At 37.7% G+C, this 21,110-nt stretch overlaps 1 pseudogene; it reads right to left on the bottom strand.

The window, feature by feature from the left end:
- Positions 1 to 9,094: 9,094 nt before the first annotated feature.
- Positions 9,095 to 10,047, bottom strand: LOC143390440 (olfactory receptor 4C15-like; annotated as a pseudogene).
- Between the last annotated feature and the right edge of the window lie 11,063 nt (positions 10,048 to 21,110).

The following is a 21,110-nucleotide window of genomic DNA, read 5'->3' as shown; positions in this document are numbered from 1 at the left end:
TGAGGTCTGAGGAACATTCCTTGAAAAGGTGGAAGGAAAACACTTTCATAACAGGAAAACTTAATTAAAATTGTAACCTATTTTAAATTTTTCTCCCCGTACTTTATACATTTATTGATATCAGTTTTAAATTCACATTCTCCTACACATAGAAGTTTAATGTGTCTGCATTTGTCCTAGAACATTCTGTGGTCTTCCCTTTCTCAGTAACCATATTCTCAAGTATGCTAGAGCTGCACCTGAGATTGTTCAGACCAAAACAGCATGAACTGTAGGCACTGGGCCATGTCCTGGGGTGGTGACTTGAAGAAGTTTGCTTCCCTTTGCACAACTATGCAACCTGTCCACTTTTTTCTTCCTACTATTTTTATCAGCACAAATAATTTTGGCACCATTGTGAAAGAAATACAAATTTTTTTTTTATTAACTTTCAAACATATAGATAACATTCAAACCTAAAAGAGGGATTAGAAGTAAGGCTGTCAAAATAAATAGTGTTTGGGAATCTTGTCTCAAGCAGTAATTTTCAGATGTATTGATGTGAACATATATGTGCATATCAGTCACGTTTGCATGACTGTTTCTAAATATTGTTAGTGCAAATTTAAACAATAAAATTCTATTTGTATTACCTTCCCTGTAATTACTTTAAAGTCAACTATACTTTTAATTTAGTATTATTACTCAGCATATATTATGTTAGATTTTTGATACTTTTTTTGAATATAAATGTTGCTCTGATGTTTTTCCCAAATGTCTGATCTTATACATGTAAAACATTTCATAAGGATGTTTACATATATGTACATACACACAATATGCATCTAGAATTTGAGAAAAAAAATTTGTTTTCACTCATGCACTTCCAGATGTATACCTGAGCCTTCTTTTCCATTCTCTCAATGGTTTTAGCTCATTTCAAGATACAGACAAAGCCATAATAACAAGCAATAAAGCAGTTCAGAGCTTAACCACTTGAATTTTTCTGAACAATTCTGAGGCAACAACTCAGTGCTACTTATGGCATCAAATGCACATAGGAACAATTAAACAATTACAACTAAAGACACCATTCTGTGGCTTAGTCAATCTTTTTTAGGCTTAATGTTTTTCCCTGTGCTTTTTAGGAGTGTGTTGTTGTGGAAATAGTGAATGTTATATTCTATCTCAATGAATCTGTGACTCATCCTGCTAGATTTGTGTCTACTTTAGTAATATGTCAATGTTCTTTCTACAGCATCTGAAAATATCACTTTAGTCTAAAACACAGAGTGGTGCAAATATTAGCAAACAAATGATAAACGAGAATATTCTTAGCAAGACAAACTGTCCAAGAGCTAGCACAATAATATGCACTTGAAATAATTAGGGCAAGAAAAGACAGTTGCCACCTATTGTCACTTATATGTGGAAGTTACAAGTGCAGGTCTCAAAGAAGGAGAGAGTAGAAGCAGGGTACCTAGAATCTGGGAAAAGTAGAGTGGAGTGGGAAGGTGGATAGGGCAAGGTTAATTGACAGAGTGCAAAGTGGTGCCGCTGCATAGGAAGAACAGCTTAGGTTCGGTGACCAGGGTTGAAACCAATTCATTACATATTTCTAAAGTTGGTAGAGATGATTTTTAATTTTCCAAGTTAAATAAAAGACAAATATTTGCAGTGACATTTATGCCAATTACCTTGATCTGATCAGGTGGTCCCATAAATATGTACATGTGTCCACTAAGAATTGATAATGAAAAAATAAAGAAGTATGAATAATCATCTACATATTTGGAATAATATTCCATGTTCATTGTTTGGAGTACATTATAAATTCTCCCTTTTCCTCACACAAACATATAAATATGCATTTGATGTGTTTCTAAGTGTTTAAATTTACCTTGAAGATAAAAAGTTGAAAATGAGCTTTATTTCGTTAGACTTGATTTTCTCATTTCACCAAATCTCTACCACCAAAAAAGATGCACTCTAAGACCTGCTGCTCATAGAACACTTATTTTGTGTCAGCTACGAACTATGTTGTCCACATGAATTATTTCATTTAATTCCACATCTCTTGACCTTGCTGATGTTATAATCCTCATTAAACATGAGAAGTCACAAGTCATAAAGATTATGCAGTTATACCAAGTGCATGGTTGCTGACAGAGGCACCCTTGTGCATTGAACTTGGCACCACCACAACACCCATAATTTTAAGCACTGCATCACAATAAAAAAAAAAATCCATGAAAATCCAAAAAGTTAAACTATAAATCTCACCATGTATCAGTTCCATGAAAATTCTTGTGATGGCCATCTCCTGTTCTCCATGGAGAAAAATTGACTCAGTTGACCCCAAACTGTAATATCTATGTCCAATCTTTGCTCAAAATCTAAGAGAAAAAGAAAAAGCCCCTTTGAGAGTCAAGGTAGAAAACATCCTCACTCATGGTCAAGAGTTATCTTCACCATGGTCTCAGAAATACAAGAAAAGAGAGAAGCAATAATTTCCTCCTGTATTTTTATCTGGACTTTAAAGAGGCTTCCTTACTGCTTCTTTTTCCCCAGAGCTTGGAAATTTTCCATCAGCATGATGTGCCAAGGTACAATTTGATGTGGTTTTTAACTTGCTCAGCTATTTGAAAAACTTTTGTCCCAAGCAATTTGAAAAACGTTTGTCCCAAGCAATTATAGTTTTTTTTTTTTTTTTCCTGTTTTCTCCTCTTACTGCTCTTGGATTTCTATCTGAAGATGCTTTTCCCATCATTCTTAGGAATAGAGCACTGAGTATTTGGCTGTAGAATATACTGTTTCTTTCAGGATTCAGGCCAAATACTTGTGCATCTAGTAAATATAAAAACAGAGTTCTGTGATAAACCATCCACTCACCAGTTCATGCGGAAACCATGTACTACTCTCAGATGACAGTAGCAAGTAGTACTTATTAAAGAAAAATATTTTATATAAAATATGTGATGAAATATACATTATTTGAAATGTTACTTTTTTCCTTTCAGAAACTGATCTTATAAACCATAAATTTTATATACAAAAAATAAATTAAGAGAAGATATAGAAATATCTTTTTTCTCTTATTTGAAAAATGGTATGGCAGATATAATTAATGTAAAGACACATAGCATTTAAAATGAAGTTTTGGGAAAAATTTGGACATAGCTCCTCAAGCCCCTTCAGGAGGTTCCTCACCAATAATTTTCTACTTTTTCACTATTGAAACATTGAATGCTATCTAATTTTATGTTTATTAAGAATCCACAAAATGTGTAAAATTTAAGTGATTTATGAGAAAAGTTGAGACCCCCAAAGACCATCACTTCCACAACCTATGGACTTAAGAGAAGGTAATTTTCTGTTAATTAAAAATTTACATGTGTCACCTGACACAAAATAATCACTTGACATGATAGTTTAAAAATATTATTCAGCAATTAAGCTCTATCAGTATGTTCTGCAATCCTGGTTCTCATTTAATACCATTCTTAGCAACTTCTTATTCTCTTTCCTGATTTGTTTACTCTTTCATTTTTATTTATTTGATTCTGTTGGAGAAAGTGTGCAATAATATGTAAGTAATATTGTACAGATGAAGTAGAAGAGTTAACATAACTAAACTATTATTTTGCACAATGTGAGAACAATGAGGTGATTTCCCATTATATTTGAATTAGGAATTAGTGAAAGAGAGACAGAAGGAGTCTTAGCCAAGATGATGAAAGGTACCAGAAAGGAACTAGCAATTTAGCTTTCCAGAATTTTACCAACAATCTACCGGTTCCCACTGATCAAAAGTCCCATCTTCATTATTGTTAAATCTCAGAACTTCTAGTAAGTTTCCAAAGAGAGAGTGTTATGGTTTAGATCTGAGTGGTCCCCCAAAAGTTCGTGGGTGAGACAATGCTAGCACTTTCAGACATAAAACCATTAGATCATGAGAGATAAAAACTAATCAGCGGATTAGTTCACTGATGGATTAACCTGGTGAAAACTATAGGCAGGTAGGTGTGACTTGAGGAAATACATCACTGGAAATATAACTGTGGGGTTTCTAATTTGTCCTGTTGAGTTCTCTCTTTCTGCTTCTTGATTGCTACATCCTGAGCTGCTTTCCTCTGCCATGCTCCTCCACCATGATATTCTGCTTCATCCCAGGCTTATAGAATAAACCTCTGGGGCTGGGGATATAACTCAGTTAGTAGAGTTCTTGCCTCACATACACAAGGCCCTGGGTTCAATCCCCAGCACCACCAAAAAATAAATAAATAAATAAATAAATAAATAAATAAAATAAAATAGAATAAACTTCTGTAACCAGAACAAATGTCTTCTCTAAATTGTCTTATCAGGTATTTTGTTCAGAGTGACAGAATCAAACTAAATATGTGACCTCCTGGGCAATTTTTTTTCTGTGTTCTAAATACCCTATTACTTAATTCAGTTTATTGCAAAACTTTATAAACTAAAGCTTTAATGTAGGTTTTGATAACAAGAGATCTCTCATCTTCATTTGTACTCACACATTTTTTAACAAGGCTGCTATTCAAATACAGGCAAATATCTATATGAATATGGAGCTAGCTTACCAATCTTTGTGAAAACTTGATTGTCTTTGTGGGAGAAGTACTGAAATATTAATTCATCAAAAATTATCTCTCAAGTAAGTGGCTCATCTATAGCCAGTCATTCACAATTATGAAAATTTTTCATGATTTTTTTACAATTTTCATATTTCATATTTTCAAATTATCTCTCAAGTCATTGGCTCATCTATAGCCAGTCAGTCACAGGTAGCCTATTTATATAGTCAGGTTGTTCAATAGACTACATACAAGGTACAGGAGTCATCTTTTACTGTTCTTTGTAGAGCTTGTTCATGTTGACATGATGTCTCTGATAATTCAGGATCTATTTACTCATCAATCAGCGTTACTTATTTAGCTGCATATATTCACTGACTTCTGATGATTCTCTCAAAGATACTTAATAACAGTTACAGACACAAACAAATCTGATAATGACTAGAGTACAAAAGAAAATGGGAGCAATGATTCCTTTCAGCATTATGTTAAATTGATTGGAGATTTATAGCACAAACATATAGCAATGTTTCTTCTGTTTCTTCCATTGGAATTAGCCATAATTACTGCACTCCTGAAATGTGAAGTCCTTTGACATTGTCCACTTCTCTGCTCTACAAACACTGCTAACATCAGAGAGGATCAATGGTCTGATAAAGAATATAAAACGGTGCAAATCAATGAGAGATGGATCAATACACACACATGCACACTGATCAAATCATGTAATATTTTAAATATATCCTTCTTCATTATTGCTTCAAAATCTTTCATTAACTAGATTTTGCCATATCTTAGGCAATGAAAGACATCTACCCAACATTTTTCATATATATTTTCATACCTTTAATTTTATATGTATATATATTTTTGGTGCCAGAGATTGAACCAAAGGGCACTTAACCACTGAGCCAAATACCCAATATTTCAAAATCTTTTATTTTCAGAAAGGGTCTCACTAAATTACTGAGGTTGGCTTTGAGCCATGATCCTCCTGACTGAGCTTCTCAAGCTTCTGAGATTACAGGCATGCACCACAATGCCTGGTTGAGGGACTCTTTAAATCCTCTTTTGTTTTATTACTTGTTTTTAAAAAAATTGTTCTTTTTAGATTTATATGACACTAGAGTATATTTTGACATACACATAAATGGAGTTTAACTTGTACATTATCTTTTGCTGATCATGTATTCATAAATGAACACAGAAAAGTTATGCCTAATTTATTCCATTGGCTTTCCTGTTTCCTGCTTAATTTCCCTTAATTCACTTTTTTCTAATCCAGTGAACTTCTGTTCTTCCCTCCACCATCTTTATTGTGTGTTGTCATCCACATATCCAAAGGAACATTCAGGGGCACTGGATTATTTCACTTAGCATGATAGACTCCAATTCCCTTCATTTACCAGCCAAAGCCATATTTTCATTCTTCTTTATGGGTGAGCAATATTTCATTTTGTTTACATACCACATTTCTTCATCCATCATCTGTAAAGGACACTTAGGTTGATTGCATAGTTTTGCTACTGTGAATGAGCTACTATAAACATTAATGCCTCCTGCATCTGTTTTCTTTCACTTTTCAGTAGCTCCCTCCCTAGCATGAGTGGCAGCTCTGTGAAACCTGCCCCTTTGTCCACCACATAATCCACAGTCCTCTCGGAGAAGCACAACATGTCCAGATGAAAGAGAACCTTGGCTCCAAGTGTTGCCTAGGCTATGGTCCAGCTGCCAACTAGTAGGTGGCCTTTGGTGGCCTTTCCTCACAGCCATCTCAGTGCATACTTTGTTCAGAGAGCTCATATTTTAGTCATCTTTTGCAGATAAGAACAACTTATAGGATGAAGAATTCATTTGGAGAAGAGAGTTTCAAAGCTCTCAGTCCACAGATGGCCAGTGACCTTCATCAGGGCCCAGGTGAGGCAGCACATCATGTGGCAAAGGCCTAATAGAGAAAAACTCTTCCTCTCATGGCAGCAAGAAAACTAAGAGCATCGGAGAAGGACCCAAGGGGAGATGCAAACTTCCAAGGAACACCCCAGTGACCCAACTCCTCTAGGTCTACCCCACATGCCTACAACTACCACCCAGTCATTCAGACCAGGATGAATTGTTTCAGCTCTCACAATCCAATCATTTCTCATTTCTGAATTAATCACAAGAGCTTTGGGTGTGGACATCTCGCATCCACATTATAACAGCTTGCTTCAATGGCATTCATCCAGTGCCATACTGTGCCACAAAGTAGATGCTGGCTGGAACAGTATAGAATAGTTTCCTGTAATCTCCAGGGAAAAGTGAAGATTTAGGGATTTTATGTTTTCAAAAGCAGCAAGCTCAGACATGACCCCACAAGTTGGCTTCCCACAGCAGCTCTCCATTTGAAGTGCACTTGTTACACACCTGCCTGCTATCCAGCTCCCAGATCACCTAAGTTCAGACTGACTTGCTGTCCTGCAAGTGTTTCTATACAAATATTGTTCTCTGTGTCTTTTTCTCTTTCCCTTTTTGTCACCATGCTCCTTTATATGGTTTCAGATCTTCCAGGACAGGATTGGTGCCGGTGTGTCTTTTCTCACTCTGTTCAAATAACCAAACATTATCTCCCTAATCTTGTTAGGGAGCAGGAGAGGAGAGAGCAGGAAAAAAAAAAAAAACTTAAAAAAAAATTATGCCTTAGAGCAATGAGGGCTACATTCAGAAGGTGAAGGTACCACAGTTACAATCAGACTTGTGAGAATAAAAAACTGCCAAGTAGATATCTTTCAGTATTTGTTTATTTTTTGACTGAATATTGTGTTTTCTTTACTCTTGAGTATCATTACCCAAGGATACAGTAGGAGTTTAGGAGTTAAAAAAAAAATGTGTTTGTATTAAAGTGCAGTGTGAATCAGATATGAATCTGTAGTGGTCACTATGATCTGTCTTGAATAAGGTTTTATTTTGCGTTATTTCAAATGTTGAATTTACAGATCCATAAATTAATTGACCCAATGATATCAGTTCCTTGTTTTTCAAGCTGGATCCTAGAGATACATGAAGTACTTAATGAAGAGAACTGTGTGAAAGGAAAGGGCAGGAAGACACACCTGCTATGAGAGGAGACAACTGATGGAGAAGAAAGGGAACAGTGAAGGACAGGTGCACTGGCTTGCCTAAGCCTTTGTGACACACCAATGATACCAGTTAATGGAAGAATATATGAAGGATTTCATTGCTCTTTGGGGTAAGCTATCTTGGCATTAAGATTTGGTCTAAAACACCAAGGGCAGATAGCAGATTAGTAATCTACATGGCATGATATTTTAAGGTATGGAGTAAATTCAAATCTCAACATCAGAATTTCTGAGGTGCCGCTGAGGTGTCATTGAGGGTTGTTGTCTGGTCAAGGAGAGCCAGGCATCAGTGAGTTCAGAGCATGGGTAGGAATTCCAAATAAGTTTAGAAATCTCAGTAATTGATAGTAGAGTAGAAATTAACTTTTCATGACTTTGTAATGAGATGGCTCCCAATCTTAAAATAAAATTAGGCTGGGCTCATCAGGAATAACAAATAAGATGTGTCTTATTTGAGTAATATCTTTATTTATAATTGCTTAGATACAATTATTTTCAAATGGCAGCACAAACTCACAAGATTTCAAATCATCAAGTAAATTGAGATATAATTTTTAAAACTTCCTTTTACTTTCTGGTGCCTCTAGATTTATACCTTCTTTGGAAGTGGGAGAAATCAACTCTTCTTATCTGCCCCTGCTCTTGGCTTTGCTGATAATGTGACATCTCAATAATTCCCTTTGATTGTGCTGGAATAGGAGATACTCATGGCTGACTTCCCCATGGAATCTGTGTCCTCTCCTCTTGAACCTGATTGTTGCCTAGGAGGACCTCCCAGTAAGCAGCATTGGGCCACTCAGACTTTATCTGTCAAGAAATCCCAGAGGCTACACCAATTCTATAGAAATGGTAATTAACCCAACTTCAATGATGGAGTCCTGTGATGCAGAACCTGCAGCAGAAATTCTGTTATTGCTGTTCTCTTTTGCTGATCATGTATTCATAAATGAATTCATAAATTCCTGAATTCAACTTGTTTTTATTCCAAATCACTGAGGTCACCCTCCTAAATCTTTTTTTTTTTTTTTTTTTTCACTTCAAGTAATTTGAGAGAGCTTCAGCTACTTATGTCAAGGATGTGTTTCTTTTGCCTCCCCAAGTTTTGTAAAGCATAAAGTTAATGTCTAATATTCTGAAAAGTGATTTTGCTCTATTTATTATTATTATTATTATTATTATTATTATTATTACTACTACTACTGCTACTACTACTACTACTATATTGGAGGTAAAAATAAGAATCAATCCACTTTAATTTGCATATCAGGACACTGACTTGCCAACTCAGAGTAGATACCTGTTATAAAAATGAAAACATCATTTCTGAGAGACAAAATGTATTTCTTTTTCTACAGAAGTGTGTTACCTCTTAACAGGTACTGAGAATCCCATAAAGATTGCTTAACTCTCTATACTATTTTTGAGTCTAATATCTTGCTTTTCATCAGAAACTAATACCAATCTCTTCCACATTTTCCTTAATGCATTTTTTTACTTCTTCGTTTCTAAAAGTATAAATCAAAGGATTGAGCAAGGGGGTTAACATGGTATAAAACGTTTCCACCAGTTTGTCAAAGGGAAAGACAGAGGAGGCCAGGCATTTATAAATATGCATGGGACAAAGAACAAAACCATAACAGCAATGTGAGATCCACAGGTGGACAGAGCTTTCCTCCACCCCTCAGCACTGTGTGTTCTCAGGGAGAACAAAATGACACCATAGGAAACCAGCAACAAGCAGAAGATTATAATGCACATAAATCCACTAGTGCCAATCATCAAAAGGCCTAGGATGTGCGTGTCAGTGCAGGCCAGCTTCAGTAATGGGTACAAGTTGCACATGAAATGATCAATGACATTAGGGCCACAAAAGGGCAGCTGGAAAGTAAAGAGAATCACTATAATGGAATGCAAGAAGCCCCCTGTCCAGGACACCCCTACCAGAATGCCACAGAGCCTCCAGTTCATGATGGAAGAGTAGAGCAGAGGCTTGCAAATGACCACATAGTGGTCATAGGCCATAGATGTGGGGACAATCATCTCTACTCCACCAAAGAAGTGCTCAGCAAAAAGTTGAATCATGCATCCTTTATAAGAGATGGTTTTCCTCTCATACAGGGAGTCTGCAAACATTTTTGGTGTGATAGCAGAGGATAAACAGGCCTCTAAGAAGGACAGAAATGCCAAGAAGAAGTACATGGGGGACCCCAGCAGAGCAGGACTACAGAGGATGGTCAATATTATCAGCATGTTTCCTACAATAGTTGCAAGGTAGACCAACAAAAACACAGCAAATACTGTTTTCTGAACAGTAGGATTCTGTGAAATTCAGTTATAAAACTTTGGTTTTGCATAATTTCCAAGAAAAGAACAAACATGTAACTGTTACTATTGAAGTTTGCAATTATGATAGAGATCTGCTTCAGACCAGTTTATAGTTTTAGAGTCACAAATTATTTCAGTGCATACAAATACACTATGTCTTTAAAGCTTCTTTTTTTTCACTACAAACACAAATTTTAACATTTATTGATGATAGGAGCTCATGATTAGGAGAACTAAGGTGAGGATAGAATATTCACCACTTTTGAATTGTTAGAGGTTCTATAAAGATGAATGGACCCATCCACTTATGGTAGAGAAGAAGGATAGTTTTTAATTTCAAAAGACAGCTTTGATGATTTACTTGTAATTTCTCTCAGTGAATCATTGGGAAGTATTCTTTACCTCACCCCCATTGAAGCCTGATTTAAAGATAAGTAGTTAGTGTAGCTAGGTAAATGGGTCTGATATGGGGTCTAATAGAGATAATGGATTCAAATCTAATAAAGAAAATGGTGTCCAATTTGAATCCAGGGAGATTGAAATGTTAATGTTCCAAAGTCCTGGCCCACCCTAAAAAAATGTTAATGAAGCAACTCCCAGCAAATAGGGAAATACTAATTAATGAACCCAAGGCCCCTTCTTGCCTTCATAAGCCCACCAATTTCCCACCTTTTGACCTTCCCACCTGGATACCCCTTCACAAGCAGGATATAGGAAAATAAGCAAGATATAAAGAACAGGAATGTAGAAGGATAAAGAAAACATTGGATATAAAAGGAATGGGACTTCCTCATCCCAAGGATTCCACCTTTCAGGTTCCCTTCTTCCTCAGGGTGAAGTCTATTCTACTATCCTTTTACAAAGCCTCTCTCTGCTCCACACTTGGCCTCAGTGTGCTTCTCTGGTGTAAGACTTCAGCATTTAGGGAAGTAGGACTCCTCAAGGTAACCAGCAGTGTCACCATCATGAGGAGATGAGGACTGTAGCTGTATTATTCCTTTCTGCTGTTGACATGGCTAATAAGCCATCTCTAATCTGGAGATCCTCATGCCTACAAGAAAAAATAATATGCAATGTAAGCGGTAGTTTTAAAGCATGGCCACCCTTATAAAGTTTTTTTTTTTTTTTTTTTTTAACAATCTAAACTGAATTTGGTCTTTTCATGATTCATTTTCTTCTTCATCAAAATGAAGGATCTATGAAAAAGTACAAAGTGACAGCACATCACACCACTGCACTAAATGTTTAGGTTTCTCCTTTTTAATTACCTCATTTAGACATTCGGAGAGAATTTCACGAAAACAATAACATCTACTTTCAAATATTGCAATAGCAACTAAGTGAAATAGGCACAGGAGAGCGATCACACAGACTCACTGCCCAGGGAACACTCTAGGCTTTGTATCCTTATTTCCTTGTGTTTTAGTCAGCTTTTTCACTGCTGTGACTAAGACATCTGACCAGCTCAAGTATAGAGGAGGAAAAGTTTATTTGAGGGTCCTTGGTTTCAGAGGTCTTATTACCTGGAAGGGAGGCTCCATTTCTCAGGGCTCAAGGTGAGGCTGAACATCATGGCAGAAGAGTGTGATGGAGGGGAGCAGCTTACATCATGATGATCAGAAAATAGAGAGTCCACTTTCCAGACACAAATATATACACCAAAGCCATGCCCCAATTCCTACCTCCTCCAGCCACACCCCACCCCTTCAGTTACCACTCAGTTAATCCCTATCTGCCACTGTCTGGCTGGGCACAAGATCACGAGCCACTCAAACAGGAACAAACTTTATTTGAAAGAACCGCCAATAACACGTCCGCCCGGGAAGCTTCCCGATCCACCCACGCGGCGTTCTGCTGCTCCTTTCCAGAACTCCAGCGCAAGCGCCTCCCCGGAATTCCCTCCTACTGTACTTTCCCAACCAATGGGAACTCTCCAGGAGTCCCGCAGCAGGAGTCCGGTATCCATATGAATGTAATTTTTAACATAATCATATCATCTCAATGGCTAGCTGGCATCACCTTTCAATCAAAAATGCCATGCATCATATTAATTGGCTGTGGCTCCCAGCATCTCCCCCCTTCTGTTTAATTAAGAAGCAAGTAATGTGGCTAGGGACCGTGCCTGTTAGGTTTGTCCAATTCAACATATGGTTCTTACCCGTCATTGGAAAACTGACCTTTAGGCGTCAGCCTCCTGTCTTAGGTTGATACCATTGCAATTGGATCATACCCGTCACTGACTACCGGTCCAGCAAATAGCCATAATTGTGGATAGGCCTATGCACCAGTGGGGGGGTGAGGTTCTTTGCCTCACCTCTGTTGGCCCCCAGATTTGGCCTTGGTGCCAGTGGGGGGGTGAGGTTCTTTGCCTCACCTCTGTTGGCCCCCAAAATTAGACCATCACTAGTAGAAGGGAGGAGGATACAGAAATGCCACAACACCACATCAATTGACGACTCCTAGGGAAAATTGCATCACTGGTGACACATCAGCAAAGATACGCCAGCATTACCATAATTTGTTGTATCAACGGATAGATCACAGTGCATACAAGTGATACATAGTCCAGGCAAGTTTTGTAAGCAGTTCAAAGTGGAGGAATCTATCAATATGTCCATTTTCTCCCAAGATCATTGATATATCAGTTTATACAGTTTGTTGTGATAATTATCGAAGAAGTTGTAGTTTGGTTTCATCTTTGTCTTCACCGGCACTGGGATGAAAAATAAGAATTCTGACAATGATGTTAAAGAGAAAAAGAAAAAAAAATGTAACATTTTAACAGGTACTAAGAAAACATTTTTTTTTTTTTTTTTTTTTTTTTTTTAGAACAATTTACATTATCTTGAACAGAATTATTAAATATAATGAAAAGGAAAGATGAAAATAAACAAACAGATTTGTTAACCTGCTTATTTGTACACATATTAAAATAATTTTTAACAGCTGTTTACCCAATTTAAATTAAACCATTAAAATGACGTGAATAATAAAAAGTACTTGGATCCATTTTTTTTTTTTTTTTTTTTTTTTTTTTTTTTTTAGAGCACTCCTCATATATGATCTATGGACATACGCACATATAGACACATAACACAAAACAGAAGTGTGCACATATAACATACAACACATAAGACAATAGTAAAGGCCTTGTAGTTTCACCTAGGTGAAATCTCCATTGCAATGTTAAAAACTCCACAGTTAAAAAATAAAACTGATCAGAAAAACATCAACCTAGGTCTGTATGAGCTCAAAAATAAAATAGAACCTATGATATGGAAAAATGCAATAATAAAATAGATATTGAAAAAAGCATCCTGGTTAATCAGTCGCAGATGTAAGAATGGCCAAGCTGGAGTTCTGGATATCAGCTGTTATGGATTTGAGTCAAATTATCTTCTTTTTGATCTGTAGAAATCGTTTTAGTTAGTCTTTCTGGAATCCAAATCGGCTGCTGTTCTCCCTGTGGAAACACGCAAACAGAGCCCCGACTCCAGACAATTACTGGGTCAGGACCTTTCCATTGTCCTGTTAGAATATCTTTCCAAAGAACTTTAGGCTTATGCACATTTTTTGGATACATATGCCTTTCCGCAGCACTAAGTCCTGATGAATCCAAATTTAAAAAGTTTAGAGTAAAGAGGGTTATTTTAAGTTTATCTTTGGGGGATATATACCCCTTTCCAATTCCCTCCTTTTGTTTTAATAAGTACATTTTAATAGTTTGATGAGCTCTTTCAACTATGCCTTGTCCCTGTGGATTGTATGGAATTCCTGTTATGTGAGTAATGCCAAATGATGAGCAGAATTGTTTAAAAGAGGTAGAAGCATAACCGGGACCGTTATCTGTTTTTAACTGTTTTGGAACGCCCACAGTGGCAAAATTTTGTAAGCAATGAGCTATAACATCTTTAGTTTTTTCTCCGGCATGAAGGGAGCCCATCAAAAATCCAGAAGAAGTATCAACTGTAACATGCAAATATTTTAATTTTCCAAATTTTGGCAAGTGTGTGACGTCCATCTGCCAAATATGGTTAGGTATCAGTCCTCTAGGATTGACTCCAAGATTAACTTGTGGTAAAAATGTCACACAATTTTGACATTGTTTTATTATATGTCTGGCTTGTTCTTTAGTTATTTTAAAACGTTTTTGTAAAGTATTAGCATTGACATGAAACCTTTTATGAAAATTTATAGCTTCTTCTATTGTGGAGAAAATATGTATGTCATGTGTAGATTTATCTGCTAATTTATTGCCTAAACTAAGGGCTCCAGGCAATCCTGTATGTGCCCTGATATGTCCTATAAAGAATGGATCTTTTTTGTCCCAGATTAGACTTTGTATAGTGGAAAACAAAGAGAAAACAGTAGAAGAAGGGGAAATCCTACCTGCATCTTCAAGGGATACTATAGCATTAACTACATATTGACTATCAGAAAATAAATTAAATACAGAATCTTTAAACATCATAAAAGCTTGTAATACTGCATTAAGCTCTACCTTTTGAGCTGATTGTTTGGGTACTAAAAATGTAAAAGTTTGATCAGGGGTAACTACTGCTGCTGTACCATTATTTGACCCATCAGTGAATATATTTGGAGCATTCATGATAGGGGTCTTTCTTGTCATTTTTGGAAAAACTACAGGATGCTTAGACCAAAAAGACAACAAAGGATTAGATGGCAAGTGATTATCAAATGAAACATTAGATTTACACATGATTATTGCCCAAGTATTTAACTCATTGGCTAACTCATCAATTTGATCCATAGTATATGGAGTAATAATTTTATTGGGAGAAATCCCAAACACTCCCTTTGCTGCTTTTATTCCTTTGAGTATTAATTGTCCTACAGCCTCAGGATATCTAGTAAGAATAGTATTAGGAGAATAAGATAAATGTATCCACAATAATGGACCTTCTTGCCAAAATACTCCTGTAGGAATATTTTTTGTTGGTAGTACAATAAATAATAAAGGCAAACTTATATCAATTCTATCCAAGTGCATATTTTCCATATATGTTTCAATGATTTTTAATGCCTTTCTTGCTTCAGGCGTTAGCATGCGGGGTGAATTTGGATCTGATGGACCTTTTAGGATATCAAATAAAGGTCCTAGCTCTCCTGTTGGTATGCCTAGATAAGGCCTTATCCAATTTATGTCTCCCAATAACTTTTGAAAGTCATTAAGTGATTTGAGTTGATCTACTCGTATTTGAATTTTTGGTGGACGGACCATGGTTGAGGATAACAGGACTCCTAGATAATTAATTGGAAGATTTAATTGTACTTTATCTATTGCTATCTCTAGATTATAATTTTTTAATAAGTTTGTAAGTGTGGCATAACATTCCAGCAATATGTTTTTATCTTTATGTGCCAATAATACATCATCCATATAGTGAAATATTTGTAGTTCAGGATTTTGATTTCTAAGTGGTTGGATTGCTTTGTTAACATAAATTTGACACATAGTTGGACTATTAGCCATCCCCTGAGGGAGTACTTTCCATTCATATCTCTGATCAGGACCTTCATGATTTAGTGCAGGGATAGTAAATGCAAAATGTGGACTATCCTCAGGATGAATAGGAATTGAAAAAAAACAATCTTTAATATCTATAGCTAAAACATACCAGGTTTTTGGTAAAGCAGACAATTGGGGAATCCCTGATTGAGCAGGTCCCATAATAACCATCTCATTATTAATGGCTCTTAAATCTTGTAATAATCTCCATTTACCAGATTTCTTTTTAATAACAAAAATGGGAGTATTATGGGGAGATATGGAAGGTTGTATATGTCCTTTCGCTAATTGTTGTTTAACCAGATCATGGGCTACTTGTATCTTTTCTTTAGTCAGGGGCCACTGAGGAACCCACACTGGTCTTTCTGATTTCCAAGTAATTTTTATTATCTCAGTGGCCCTTTCTGAAAATCCAACCCATGTCTGTCTGTTCCTTGATCTATTTGAATTGGTGCTGCTATATTTTGTCCTTGTTTTCCTGATCTTTTTTCTTTTTTAAAACCTTGTTTAGCCCTAGTAGTGGGCGCATTAGGATTGATGTTATTTGTTAACGTTAAACCTAATTGATCTAGGACATCTCGTCCCCATAAATTTATAGGAAGATGATCCAATACATATGGCTGTATAGTTCCCTCACATCCTTCAGGATCCTTCCAATCTAATACCATTGCACTTCTATGGGGATTAGTAGCCACTCCTAGGCCTCGAAGCGTTTGAGTGGCTTGTTGTAATGGCCAATGTTTTGGCCATTCCTGACTAGATATGATGCTAAGGTCTGCACCTGTGTCCAGTAGCCCATTAAAGTCGTATCCTTGAATATTTAGTTTTAGCATGGGGCGAGAATCTAAATTTAAAGACAGCATAGCCCAATCTACACCTGTGGAGCCCAATCCCCTGGTACCTCTTTCTACAGTACGACTAGAAAATTTATCATGTAGGCTGGGTATTATTAGTAACTGTGCTATTCTATCCCCTGGTGAGATAACTGATATGCCTCTTGGAGAACTAGCTATAATTTTTATTTCACCTTCATAATCGGGATCAATTACCCCGGGACTTATCATAAGTCCTTTTAGTGTGGAAGAACTGCGTCCCAATAATAAGCCTACCGTTCCTTGGGGAAGAGGTCCTTTTACTCCTGTGGGAATAATTTGAATTCCCATCTCTGGAGTTAGTACTGCTCTTGCGGAGGCGCAGATGTCCAGCCCTGCGCTCCCTCTAGTTTGTCTGATGAGGGATTTAATGGATAATGTGTCCTGGGCACTACCTTGATGGTGCTGTTGGGTTCCTCCATTGCCCCGTATATTTGTGGTTTTGGGCCCCGGAGCATTGGGCCCTCCAGTCCGTTTTTTGGCAATGGAGCCTGATGCCTTTCTCCACGATATCGTGGGTAAACACTTGATCCTTGTCCGTTTTTTGATAACGGAGTGCCCTCTATGGTAGTTTGAGAACGGCATTCATTAGCCCAATGTCTCCCTCTACGGCATCGTGGGCAAATACCTGGTATTCTATTTCTTTGATACCTAGCTTTGTTAAACCCTCCTCCTATGGGACAATTCCTTTTAAAATGTCCTGTCTGATCACAATTGTAGCATGTTTTTGGCCTGGCATCTAAAGCCTGTTGTACTGCTGCTAAGACTTGTCCTTGTTCATTAATGTCTCTACATAATTTAATATATGTGTTTAAATCTTCATGTTTCCATGGTCTAATGACCTCTCTGCAGCAACGATTTGCTTGGTCATAAGCCAGTTGTTTTATAAATGGCATTGCTTGTTCTACATCTCCAAATATCCTAGAAGCTGTCTGAATAAGCCTATCTACAAATTCAGCGTAAGGTTCGTTAGTTCCTTGTATTACCTTAGATAACTGTCCTTGTAAATCTCCATGCCCCTGTAAAGTTTTCCATGCCCTAACTGCATCTGCAGCAATTTGTGCGTATACACCAGGATCATATTCAATTTGTTGCCGTTGACCCTCATAAGGTCCCTTTCCTAACAACATCTCCAGATTTCTTTGAGGGTAACCGGCTGCTGTATTTCGCCTAGCTGTCTCCATGCAGAATTCCTCATTGGCAACCTTCCATAACAAATATTGTCCTCCATTTAGCACAGATCGACACATGTTAGCCCAATCTGCTGGTGTCATGTCTAAGTTGGTAATAGATTCAACCATGCTTATGGTGAAGGGTGCTTGCGGGCCATAGGTTGTTACAGCCTCTTTTAATTGCTTTACTGTTTTGAAATCTAGAGCGCGATGAATTCGTTGCCCTCCTGCCTGCTCAAGTACAGGGCATGCTAGTCTTTGGGATCTTGCCTTAGGATTTTGTGCATTAACTACAGGAATTGAGGGCCGCTCAGCTCTTACGCCCTCTGGTGATAGAACGGAGTTAGTAGCAGCCTCCTGTTGTAACTCCCCAACTGATGGTCGTTTTTCCTCTAAGCTTTCTTTCTTCAAATTTTCCTCTGTCTGACTAGCTGGAGAGACCTTCTCTTTTGTTTGACCTGACATGTTTTCTACCACAGTTTGGACCTCTAACAATTTACTTAACAGTTTTTCGGTTTGTTTTTTACTAGTTTCTAATCTACTATAAAGGTAACGCAACCCAGTTAGGTAGCATAAAACAAACCCGAAACAGAATGAAACAAAAACGGAGCAAAGAATAGTTGTATCAATTTTCTCTTTCTCCGGGCCAAACAACTTCAAGCCTTGAGCCAACCATTTTTCCCAGTTTGCCTGAGAAAATTCTAGGGATAGGCAGCTTGAAACAAAAACAAAATAAATCAAAAGAAGAACACATTGTTTTTTGAAATGGTCACCCATTCTGTCGCCTTCCCTCAGGGGCGAGCAATTTTACTCACCTCCAAGCTTCAGGCGCTCCCCGTACAGGGCCACCAGTTGCCACTGTCTGGCTGGGCACAAGATCACGAGCCACTCAAACAGGAACAAACTTTATTTGAAAGAACCGCCAATAACACGTCCGCCCGGGAAGCTTCCCGATCCACCCACGCGGCGTTCTGCTGCTCCTTTCCAGAACTCCAGCGCAAGCGCCTCCCCGGAATTCCCTCCTACTGTACTTTCCCAACCAATGGGAACTCTCCAGGAGTCCCGCAGCAGGAGTCCGGTATCCATATGAATGTAATTTTTAACATAATCATATCATCTCAATGGCTAGCTGGCATCACCTTTCAATCAAAAATGCCATGCATCATATTAATTGGCTGTGGCTCCCAGCACCTATCAGGTGATTGGGTCATTGATTAGGTTAAGGCTCTAACAACCCAATCATTTCTTCTCTGATCCTACTTGCCTTGTCTCTAAACCTGTCTTCTAAACCAGGACACCTAGACAGGAAATGCATGCTTCAGGAAATGAAGTTCAAGCATGTTACAAAGAATTTCTATCTGAACAACCAAGCCCTTTCCACTGGATCACTCTGGAAAGGAGTAGGGATTTGCTTTTTCTATTAAGGACTTTAGGACTGGATTAACCTTTCTAAAGTTCCCACCCACCTGAACCAGTAAAGCCTCTGTTTCTTTGTTCATTAATGAATGGAAATCTTAATGTAAGAAACAGAAAATAGTGAGGAATCAGAAGGTGATGGCTAATCACTTACATATGCAAATAGGCAACCAGTATTGTCCAGTGTCTTCAGACTCTATTAATCATGGGTCTAAGCAATGAAACTCTCCAATATATTCATATATTGCTTACACCATCTCCCAAGTTCATGCTGGCAGTCATATTTGGAAACTTGAAAGTCTTCCTTATGATAATAAGCTCTTACTAACTATAGCTATTATGTACTCCATGCGTTATACTTGAATTCATGACCCCCAAAAGACCACCAGAGACCAAGATCGATGTAAGCAGCAAAGAGGTGTTTATTGCAAGCTAGCTCGGTTCTCCTTGTGCACACAGCAACTGGTGATGCTGAGAGGCCCAGAGCCCAGGGCTTGCAGCAATTTTATACACTCTTTGGGGAAGGCAGGGACTTTACGTACAACATAGCATCTCTTAGCAAATCATCACACACCACGGGAAAATCATAAAACAACTCTAAAACATAATTAGCACATTCACTGGAGGGAACAAATTGGGTAAGGGTGACTGGTTAGTACAGGAGGGGGATTCCTTTGAACTGATTGGTTTAAACCACGAGGGGTGTACATGCTGAACTACATGTTCCCAACATGTTATCAACCACCATAAACTACTGGGAGGGTCATCTGGTGTCCCAGGTATTTTCCCTGTCTCATGCTGATTGGTGGTTGCTAGGGGGCTGCTATGGATCCCCACCTAGCCTGCCTGAGTCAGGAACACCCAGCGCAGCAGATCTCTCCTGTTATTTGTAGATAAACAACTCAGCAGGGTGGGGATGTGCCTAGGAGTGCTCTGTGGGTCTTTCCAAGGACAAGGGTCACACCCCCTTCCTTGAACAGGCTTTGCTCTGAGGTAGAGACTGGTTTTTCACATGAATAGCCAATTGCTTTTTCTACTGAAGGCATTTCCATGAATCACCCAGACAATTACTCCAAAAAGTTACTTAAAATTCTGTAATCATCAGGTCACACTTCCATGTGAGTTTAGTTAGAATGTCTATCAATAGAACTCTTGTGAGGAAAAGATTAGACCCTACAGGTAAAACATTAACGCAGTCAAGTGCACAGGGGAAGGTGGTGTGTGGTGAGAACAAGCTGTCACAGCCCCTGACCCAGAGCAGAAATGATAGCATGCTTACTTCCTAATGTCTGCCTCAGGATGACTAAGGTTGATAAGTGTGTTACTCATCTTCAAATGTATTTAAAAATGAAAAAAAAATATTCTTTGTCAAGTAGCAGAGAAGAAATAGCCTATTGAACTGTATTAGACATTTACTGTATTTGGTAGACATTGAATACATCACTGTGGCCGTCAGCCCCACACACATCCATTCCTGTTTCAGATACACTCATTGTGCAAAGGAAACCAAGTGGAGCAGGAGGTTAAAAGGAAGACAGACCCTATGTTAATTTAGTAAATAAATAAATGTTGTCCTTTCACTTTCTTTTTTAAGGATGTTTTTAAAATAATGCAATTTTATTTTTTACATACTCGTTAAATATAAAACACCCAACTTCTTATTTTATCAAATAAAGGAATTTCCTAAATTATTGTCAGAACATTGATTGTGGAGAACAAAGTGTGCTAATGGTTTGGAACAGAAGGTTTTTCATTTTAATTTTTTTGAAAGGTAATGCTCTTAGAGGCAATAGTTTAAATGGTTTGAATCCTAGGACAGAAATAAACACAGTATTATAAAAATTAGTCAAATACAGTCTACTGTTTAGTAAAGAGTAAGTTTGAGAAACTGATGTGACTCCATTTTTGAGAAACCAGTCTCTACCTCAGGGCAAGGCCTGTCCAAGGAAGGGGGCAGCATGACCCTTGTCCTTGGAAAAACCCATGGAGCCTTTCTAGGCACATGCCCACCCTGCTGAGTTGTTTGTCTGTAAATAACAGGAGAGATCTGTGAGTCAGTGTCCCTGACTCAGTCAGGCTAGGTGAGGACCCATAGCAACCCC

This window comes from Callospermophilus lateralis, chromosome 2 (assembly GCF_048772815.1).
Source record: "Callospermophilus lateralis isolate mCalLat2 chromosome 2, mCalLat2.hap1, whole genome shotgun sequence".
Classification (NCBI taxonomy): Eukaryota; Metazoa; Chordata; class Mammalia; order Rodentia; family Sciuridae; genus Callospermophilus; species Callospermophilus lateralis.
The sequence above is the reverse complement of the archived record's forward strand: the minus strand, read 5'-3'. Positions and strand labels throughout refer to the sequence as shown.